A 10,616-nucleotide genomic window follows, 5' to 3' on the forward strand; every position below is an offset into this window, starting at 1 on the left:
GGTTGTACCATTTGATTCCAAGAGAGTATAACAAGCCAAAATGTAGATTTGTTACATAATTCCTCTCTTCATGGATATAATGAAGAAATTGCCTCTAAAACTCAACCCTCTTACATGTGACATTCACATTAATAAAATAAAAATTGGTGTATAAAGTAACAGAGGTAGGGAATGAGGCAATGTATAAAATTATAAGTAAGAAATGAAAATCCTTTGAAATTGTACAACCCAAAGGTGAACAATATTAACATTTTTCATAGTTCCCGGTATCCCTTAATGCATTTATATCCATTTAGTCATTTATTCAACAAGTATTTATCTTGTACTTCTAAGATCTAGCCATGATTCTAAGCCTAGAGATGTGGAGAAAATATTAAACCTCTACTTGATGCAGCTAATTTTGGTGCGGGAGATTGCAAACAAAGAAATACACAGCAAAATTTCAGGTATGCTTGGGCGCCTGGGTGGCTCAGTTGGTTAAGCAACTGCCTTCGGCTCAGGTCATGATCCTGGAGTCCCGGGATCGAGTCCCGCAAGGGGCTCCCTGCTCAGCGGGGAGTCTGCTTCTCCCTCTGACCCTCTTCCCTCTCGTGCTCTCTATCTCTCATTCTCTCTCCCTCAAATAAATAAATAAAATCTTTAAAAAAAATTCAGGTATGCCTAAGTTCTGTGAGGGAAAATAAGGCAGGGTAAGGGGATAAGGAATGACTGGAAGTGGAATCTATTCCAGGTAGGGTTCTTGGGGGAGGGAGGCTTTGGAGTAGAGCTCTCCCCTGAGGGCAGAGACATCAGTTATCTAGAGGATAAACAGATCAGGAAGAGGGTTCCACGGCAGGAATGTATGTGGCAAATTAGAAGGACTGTATAAGGCCTTGTGTAAGGGTAGATTAAAGGGATAGCAATGACATTGGATCGGTAAGAGGGCAGGTACCTCATAGGCCAAGGTACAGAGTAGAGTTTTTATTATGAGTGTGATTGAAGCCCTTGAAGTTTTGAGCAGGGAAGTGATGTGATTTGCTTTACATTTTTTAAAAAGATCACTCTGGAGAGTGTGGAAAGAATAGATTACAGGCACAAATGGATACAGGGAGATTCACACCATTTCAAAATGCTGCATAAAGATGATTAGAATAAATCTGAGATTTTTTTCACTTAACAGTATATCATGGGCCATTTAAATGTCATATGGACCCGGTTAGGCTTGGCCAGGATTCCTCAACAGTGACACTATCAACGTTTTTGGCCAAACAGTTCTCTGTATGGGGGGCTGTCTTGTGCATCACAGGATGTTTAGCAGTATCCCTGGCCTCTACCCACTAGATGCTTGTGGCTTTCCCTTCCCAGTTGTGACAACCAAAAATGCCTCCAGACATGGCCAGATATCTCTAGTAGGGCCAAAATCACCCCTGATTGAGCACTGCTGGGATACACAATACTGTAGTAACAAAGCCCTCCAAATTTCCGTAGTTTAACAACATGTACTTATTTCTCACTCAAAATAGGCAGGAGTCCAGTGGTTCTCAAGGGGAGCTTCCTTCTAAGCTGTGGGATCCAGGTGGCTTGTATCATGTAGAAACACTACTACCTAGCTTTCAGGTAACCGTGACAGGGAAGAGAGAACTGTATCTCAATGCTTCTGCATGAGAGTGACTCAGGTCACTTTTGCTCAAAGTCTGTTGGATAAAACTCCTAACACAACTTCTTTTAACTGCAAAGCGGTTAGGGAAAGTAGGGGAGCACGTGGATATTTGGTGACCATTAAATATTTCTTCTTCACATCTAGGCACCAGATTTCACTGGTCTAGAGAAATTCTGGAATTCTACTGGCAAGTACTATGGAATTCTTTACCCTAGGAATGTGGGGAGTCTGGTGATTAGGCTCCAAAGTTGTTCTTGAATCTGAGGGTTCAGGCTCCACTTATCATGAGGGAGTTTTTGTTTCATTTTGTTGTTAGTGGTGGTGGTGTTTCTCCTTTCTGTCCTTCTTGGGCACATTTAAAATGGGTCTTAGGTTTTGCTGTCTGTCCTTGGTGGCTGCAGAGATTTTTCAGTTTAATTTCTGACCTTGGAGAACTGTGGAGCCAAGGGTTGTTTTAAGCACTGAACAATCACAGACTTCTAAAGGCAAAAATTTATGGGTTTTTGGCAGTATGACTCTCTCATAATCTTAAAAGGCTTCCTATCTTTCCAATTATTCTCATTTCCATGTGCCAGTTAGCTCATCTATAATTCTTTCCTAGACATAGCCCTTCCATCTGGTTTATTTCTTTCCTTTCTTGCCTTCAAAGGTCTTTCTTTCTCAGTTTAATGGTATATAATGTGAGCTTAGAAAGGGGAAAGGTCATACCTATTACGTTTCAATATTTATATTTATTTGCATTATTCTAAAAATAGGCATAAGGTTTCTGAGTCAGGGACGCATTATTACTCATATCAATAGCTGCATTAGTTCATTTTGTCTCAGTTTTTTCCCCTTTCTTGGGTCATGTGATGAAAGCCAGACAGATGTGACCTTACATGTACCCGGCTCTCTACTCTAAATGAGGAACCCCCAAAATATGAATCTGAGCATTTATATAGGAGGACAAATGTTTCTCTTCTCCTGTGAGAGGGAAAGTAATCTTTACTTCCTCTTGTAAACAATTTCTTCTTGGAAAGAGAAGGCAAACCTCCTTGGTTCTTACCCTCTGGAATGTACGGAAACATCCGGAGGTGTGGGAATAGGATTAGGCAGGTCTTTCCCAGTTTACAACCCCCATAATATCTCTGTGGCCCCAGGTTGCATTCCCCTTTGATACACAACACGTACCTTCAGGGAGGTGAATCTCAAATCTTCCCTGAGGTAGATCGTTTATTCAGTTATCTTTGTACTTCCAAGGCTTTTCCTTAACCCAAGTTGCAGTAAAATATGTTTCAAAAACCTTAACATGAAAATATTCACTTTCTGACAATGCCCTTAACCTAATTTTAGCCCTGAAATTTTGCAATCTGCTGATACGTTCTACTGAGCATTTTTCACACGTAGTCCTTTTTTGCAACTTAACCAAAATAATAGCTTTTTATTGAAAGGACAATTCAGTTACAAATGTCAAAAGCTATTTATATTTTCCAAGAAATAATAGGAGAAAAGGTTTGTGGTATGATAGTTTAAACTTCTAAAGGGTTATTATATTTCCACTGTGTATTATGCCATCCTGGTGGTATTAATGTAGAAAATCTTGATAAATGCACTCTAGTTATGGCATTATTTACTATATTAATTTTATGGTCATGGTTATGTTGGATTAACAAGAAAGTCCAGTATCTCTACATTTTCAGATAAATCCTTCCTATCTCAGGGAAAGTTTGTTTATGTGCTTAATGTACATTGTCTGATTTTTAAAATTATTCAGTTGCTTTTTGAATAGCTTTGGATAGGTCCATTCCACATTGACTGAACTTAATTAATAAAAAAGTATTCTGTAATCTTTTCTATGAAATGTTTGGTATCATATCTGAAACATAATTTATAAGATTATATCTAAGAGAAAAGCTTTATTTCCTCATATCATATTTGATAAGATTTTCCCTGAGTGTGAATTCCTTGATATATAATAAGTTTTGATTTATTGTTGAACACATGCACACTTTCAAATGTTCATAACATCTCATTCCTATTTTAGTTCTCTTTTTTTCTTGAGTGCTTGCATTTTGGTTCTTGAATTCATGGGCATCATCACAGATATGACTGAACTCCTCTGGGCCTGGAAGCCTACCACCCCCTCTCTTCTTATATCCAGGATCATCCTGCACCGTGAAGAGCATTTTGTTGAGGGTGTGTGGCACTTCATCGTGTACAACCAAGCTCCTTCGTCTGCCCACTTCTTGTGTACCATACAAGCTGAAGTGTTTCCACACTTGCTGATCAACAAATCTGAGGAACAGGTTCATGCAGGCCCTCAAATTGGCCTCAGAGCTATTTGGACAGGAAGTTATGAGATCTGTGGTACAAGGAGCATGTTTAAGCAGGGATGCCTTAGGGCTTTGGCTGGGTCCTTCTTTTGGTTCTGGACTTAGTGCCCTGTGAAGAGATATGGTTTAACGAGGGCCAAAATGGGCCTTTCAAATTGTGATACTCAAGAAAGCAATACGAGTCTCATATGTCTAAAGATACTGGTGTGAGTGTTCTGATAAATAGTGACATGGAACTTTTTGCTGAAGACATTCCCACATTTAATGCTTATATCACTTTTCTTCCCTGTGTGCGGTCTCTTACATAAAGTGACGTGTGTTCACATGAATCATTATATTCATAAAGTTTCTCTGTATGCAATAAAAATTGACGACTGACTGCTGGCAGGTTTTTCCATATATATCTTACATTCATAAGGTTTCTCCAATGTGTGTCTGCTAATTTGAAGTCAGATGGGATTTCAAATGGAAAATTCTCAGGACTTTTGGAATGGGTTAAAAAGGTATTGAGGGGCCCGAGAAACCAAAAGGGAATAGTGACATACCACAGATAATAATTGTGGGAGGAAGCTGTCAACTCTAGGACTGAGGAACCACAGGCAGAAGCGGGGGATACAGATAATGAGTTAGAAACATGGAGGAGAGGCCTGACACATCTGGGAAGGAGACACTTTGGCTGCTGCTGACATATCTGATGGACTGTGATCAAGCCGGTCCTGGAAATGCCAAAAGAAATCAAGGACTGAGAACTAACTATTGCTTCTAAGATGAAGAACCATGGCTGGCATGATGCTGACAGGAATAGGGAATAGAATAGGATATTCTATTCTAAATAGAATGGGGCACATCTCTTTTCCATCCTCTTGCTTTAAAGCGTCCTTCTAATTAAAGTTTCCCCTGTTGGTGGAAGTTGTAGCTCCAGCATCAAATAGCAAAGTGTAATGTAAACAGCCCGTCAAAAGCTATCTGGCCAGTCCTCCAGCCACACCCAAGGAAGAATGGTAGTTTTGGTCTCTGATGTTGACAGATTAAGTACCCAATAGTAGCAATAAAAGGACCAGATGAGGGGAAGTCCATTTTTTGACCCGTGCAGAGTAGTCCCATGGACATTTTTTATGTGTCCATGGATAAGACTGACAGGAATAGAACATGTGGTCATTTCCATCTGATATTTGAAACTGTCCTCTACAGTGAATGCCCAGTGATTAACATTAATAGGGATATGAAGATCTTCATACTCTGTGCACATTGCAAAAGTTTATTTGCACATCTTTTCTCCAGATCTTCTCACCAATATTCCAATTTTTCCCCATGTCCCTCTTGATCCAGTCAAACCATTAGCCGCTGCCAGTGCTTCAGGAGCTATCTCTTGGTCCAGACAAACTGGAAAATCAAATGTATGAAATTCTTCTCTTGGGAGGCGTTCTCTTCAGTGCTATTTTTCAAGAACATTCCTGAATAGAACAGTGATGCTACAAAAGGCCACTCCCTGTTGGTTCCAGGAATATAGTGCAGAACCATCTATAAAAGTCTGAGTTTTTTTTTTTTTTTCTCCTCAGTCAACTTGTCAATGGAATTTTCTATGAAGAAATAGATATAGCATGAAGGAGAAGAGGCAATGCAGGAGGAATTGTCAAAAAAAAATAATTTTCTGTGTAAGAGAAACATGGGAGTAATGCTCTGATTCCCAATCCCTGTGTATCTGCACTGCATTTCTCCTACTGGAAATTGCCAGAACTGTTTATAATATTGCCATTTTTCTTAGACACAGTAAGCATTGTTAGATCAGATGTGTGAATAGGCTCAAGTAGCAGACAGGCTTGCCTTAGAACCTGGGCCAACTCCAGGCTCCTCTAAAAACTTTTAACCGTATGAGTTTCCATAAATTAGTAAGAATAGCACACTCCAAAGTGGTATACATTGTCTCAAGAATTCAGAGACCTCCAGCCACTGTACTTGTTTTTTAAAAGTAAAAAGTGAAAATGAAGTATCTTTCACTTTGGAGAGAATGTCACAACAGCTAGGTCCCAGAAACATGACTGCAGTCATTAGCTCTTGAATTGTGATAGGATTTCTCTCTCTCATCTTTTGGCTCCTATGTATCTTATTAAATCATCCAAGACAACCCCTGCTTCCTGCTCATCTGGTCCAGTTTTCATGATGTCATCAGGTAGTGGAAGAAATGTCTTATTCTGTAGGATTTCACTGTGATGCAAACCTAACCAGACTGGAGTTTGGTAGAGAAATGGAGAGTTAACTGGGTTCTAAACAACTTTCAACTACGTTAGGTAAAAGCTGACTCCTCTTCATGTTTTTTCACAATTGTTAAAGAGGGAAAAAAAGCAATTGTCCTGTCAATAGCTGTATACCAGGTAGGTACCCGCACCCTCAGCAAAAGCATGTTGAGCCTCTCGACATTCGCTTGCTCTGGTCTGTCCGTGGGGGCAAGTGCAACGAAGACCAGCGTCACAACACCTGTGGGCCCACCTGTGGGCAGGGCAGCCCATGGCAGGGAGGGGCCAAGACCTCTTCCTGCACAACTTCAGCGCGCGGCTGTGGGAGCAGCTCGCGCACTTTCCTGTCTTGCTGTGGACAGACTTGGACTCGCTCTTCCCGTGGGAAGGGGCCACGCCACGCCTGTGCCACCTCGCCATGGCCACGTGCCGCCGCTGTGACTCCGTGGGGGTGTCCACCTCCCGTTCTGCGGTACTTCCACACCACCTTCACCGGCCTTGCCCGCTGCTTAGCCAGGATGACCGACCAGCAGCTTGTCAGTTCCAGCCTCCAAACACTGACAGTAACTTCGCATTGCTTGTAGAAACGGGATCAAGGAAGAAATGGAGGCTTTTCTGGAAAAGTTCTAGCAGAGTGGCAGAAGTGAGGATTTGTAACTCATGTACAATATATGCTTAAATCAGTGGATTAAATGTCAGGGGGCGGAAAAGTGAAGTTGACATGTTTGGAAATGAGAAGCCCATCGTGGTTATGAAGCGGAGGCAGCATTCAGTGAACACCAACATGAACGTCCTCATCAGCCCTTCTTTATTCCCAGCTATGAAGTCCACAGTCCCGGACTGCGCCAGCCTGCCTTACTCGCTCCCGGGCAGCCTCCTCTGCCTCTGACAGAATGTTGGCCGTACTCGATTTAAACTCTGGGTATATCTGGTTTCTAGCAGAAGTCAACTACATGTCGGTGTACTATGTGTCATCTTAAAAAAAAAAGAAAAAGCAGAAGGTATTAGGGGAGGTATATTCTGGACTACTGTGGGGAGAGAGCAGGAATATGATGCACTCTAGCCTGGGGGTCCTCCCGGCAAGGAGTCTGGCTCTGCCCCAGGAAGCCTTAGGGCCTCCGAGGCCCAGCCGGGCTGTAAGGAGCCAGGGCACCAGAAGAAGCTGGTAAACGTCTCTCAGACATCCGCGTGCACACACCTGGAACTCCCTGGTGTCCTACTGCCCCCAGTGGCTTCATGCATCCCCACCATCCAGATTCTGGAAGAAGAATGCAGAGAAACTGGCTCATACCAGGTATCAGAGACTTTGATAATTTGTTCCGGTAAAGATACTGTTTCTAAACTAGCAGCTGAAATTGGTGGAATCACCTGATTAAATTTATGGCAGTGCATAATTATCTGTGGAGATCCACGGGCTTTCTGCTGGTGGCTCTTACCTCCAGTTTCCCTAGGTTGTTTGGTAGAGGGAGAGGAGTCCACCTGATCCTGCCTTTCATAATAATAGCCCATATTCCATGAGGTAGGGAGCCAGTGTCTGCCAGTTAAGTAAATCTACTTAAACTATGCATCTGGGAAATGGGAATATTATCACAGGATGGGTCCTTGGGCCCACGGAGTTCACTGTGATACAGACTTGAATGAAAATGCCATTTATCAAATTATCACTATATGCTCATTTTGACTTGCAGATTATTGTGGCATTTGGGGGTCTTCAAGAATGAATACCAATTCTGAGCCTGCATTTAGTACATTTTTAAAGGCCTGGCTGTCTCGTCTTTCCCACGTATCAGTCACCAAAGAAAATGGTGGTAAGTACCTTTGGGAAGAGTAGGAGAAAAATTTACGGTATGTGTGGCAGTTATTCAGGGTCATTCCTCCAGGGGAACTAGCCTCCCCAACAAGCACTTTGGGTCCTTGAACTCTTGAATCTATAAGTACTGGCTAAGCAGCTATGACTTCAGTTGTGGTTTCGCAAGTCTGTTTGGTCACCAGACCTATTTTTTTCCTTGTTATATAAAGTGATGTCTTAGTCAGGTTGTCTAACAAAATACCTGGGTAGTTTATAAACAAAAGAAACTTATTTCTCACAGTTGTGGAGCCTGGAAATCTTAGATCAGGGTGCCAAATAATTAGGTTCTGGTAAAGACTCTTTTTCAGTAGACTTCTCATTGTGTCCTCACATGGTGGGAGGAGCGAGGGAGCTTTCTTGGGCCTTTTTTATAAGGGCATTAATGTCATTCATGAGGGTTTCAGCTAAAGTCCCTACCTTCTAATAGCATCACATTGGGCATTAGGATTTCAACATATGAATTTTGGAGAGACACAGACATTCAGACTATAACAAGTGATATTTAGTAAGCTGCTCATATATTTTATTTCTAAAGACACTATGGTAAGACACTAGTCAAAAACTAAAAACCAAAAACCCACGTTCTTAACATTCAGGTTATGACTTCTTGCTTATGTCCTATTACAGTAATTAGCACTACCTTCTCACTGGAAGTTAAGCAGTGCCAATTGTCCATTAATATTCTAGGAATCCTTTATTTTTTGCTTTAAAATCATAATGTTCAAAACCCAAACTTGTCATTTTCTTTCTGCAAACTCTGTAGTGCAGAAGTATCTCTCCCTCATCAATGTTTTTAAATAATTATGTAACAGAAACAGACCCTTCAGTATCTCAAAGCACTTGAATTGGCAGATCCTCGCAGTCACAGGTGATCATTTAATTATGATACCATAGAGCACCGTGGATTACTAGCATCCTATTGCCATAAGCAAGGATCCCAGCTCTGTTTTCAAGGCCAAGGACAAAAATAATTGTTCTAAGATTTCATTTTGAGGGCTTGCTTCCCAGTACCCTCCTTGGTACTAATTCTATCTTGATCTCACTTTTCTTGTAATAATTGCCAAACACCACCAATTAGCAATTAACACACACTATTAAGTTCATTTAGTCATCATAGTCATTGGCCCAGGGCTACAGGTTCATTAGGTATAGAGTCTCTTTCAAGTTATCAAGTCTTCAATTTTATCAAATGTTTTGGTACTACATAAGATGAATATAATATTTCACTGGTCTCTGAAAACAGTTTTCTTACTACCTTCCACTTGATGACTAAGCCAGTGCCATATATATATATAATTGCCAAACACCACTAATTAGCAATTAACAGGTATCCCATTTTTGCTAGAAATGCTTTTGTCAGTCAGGGTAGGCTATTCTCTATGATGGTAATTAATAAATCGCCATATCTCCCCAACAACACACTTAAGTTTGTTTTTTTGATCTCATAAAGTCTGCTGTGGCTCCAGTAGCTATCTCCCAGTCAGTGACTCGATATTTCAGCCAACATTTGCCTTGCAGATGTGCTATTTAGAAATACAGTTTCTAGGTCAGGGGCAGAGGGGAGATGAATGTTCACACACTGGCTCTTAAATACTTCAACATAGACATGTCACCCATCGCCTCTGCTCAACACTCATTATTCATAATAGTCACATGCCCTGGCTTAACTGAGAGAGTGTTGAGGAATGTGAGGGGAGGGGACACAGGCCTATAAGGGGAGCAGTAAGTTCAGAGACTCAAATCAACATCAATATTCTTGATCACTTTAATGTGCAGCTTAGATAACTCAGGATAGTTCTTAATTGATAGAAATTTAGATTGTTTTCAAATTTATGATATTAAAAATGCTTCTCTGAACTTGCTTAAAATTCTTTGTATACTTATTCACGTACCTCCTTAAGATATATTTTTAGTAATGGAATTTCCAGAATAAAAGGTGCCTTATTTTCTTACTGATACTATGTGGGATAGATATTCTTCATGCTGTCTCTAATGCTAGGTATTTTCAGTCTTTTCATATTTGCTGATCTGGAAGAGAAGAAACAATATTTTATTTTTTATTTATACTTATTTAATTACAAATGAATTTAAACATGTTCAATTGTATTGATGTGCCTTTTTGGATTTCCTTATTCTTAAATTTCTAGTGATGTCCTTTGCCCAGGTGTCTGTCTTTTTTTTTTTTTTTTAACGATTTTATTTATTTATTTGACAGAAAGAGAGACAGCGAGAGAGGGAACACAAGCAGGGGGAGTGGGAGAGGGAGAAGCAGGCTTCCCACTGAGCAGGGAGCCCGATGCGGGGCTCAATCCCAGGACCCTGGGATCATGACCTGAGCTGAAGGCAAACACTTAAGGAATGAGCCACCCAGGCGCCCCCAGGTGTCTGTTTTTAAATGAGAATCTTTGTTAGATTCTTTCACTTGGCTCATAGGATGACCCCCTGATGCTATAGTGAAAGAATCATGCTTGCAGCCAGACTCTTTTGGTTGTTTTTTTTTTTTTTTTTTTTTTTTTATGTGAATCCTTTATGGGCATTTGGAGGCACTGGTTCTGCAACTGATCTTCATTAGAATTTTGTCT

At 40.8% G+C, this 10,616-nt stretch overlaps 1 pseudogene; it reads left to right on the top strand.

Moving 5' to 3' along the window:
* The first annotated feature begins 6,456 nt into the window (after positions 1–6,456).
* LOC112825138 (proteasome assembly chaperone 4 pseudogene) lies at positions 6,457–6,815 on the top strand (annotated as a pseudogene).
* Positions 6,816–10,616: the final 3,801 nt, after the last annotated feature.

The sequence above is a fragment of the Callorhinus ursinus genome, unplaced genomic scaffold (assembly GCF_003265705.2).
Source record: "Callorhinus ursinus isolate GAN/ISIS: 27379988/994484 unplaced genomic scaffold, GSC_fseal_2.0 scaffold12, whole genome shotgun sequence".
NCBI classification, from domain to species: domain Eukaryota; kingdom Metazoa; phylum Chordata; class Mammalia; order Carnivora; family Otariidae; genus Callorhinus; species Callorhinus ursinus.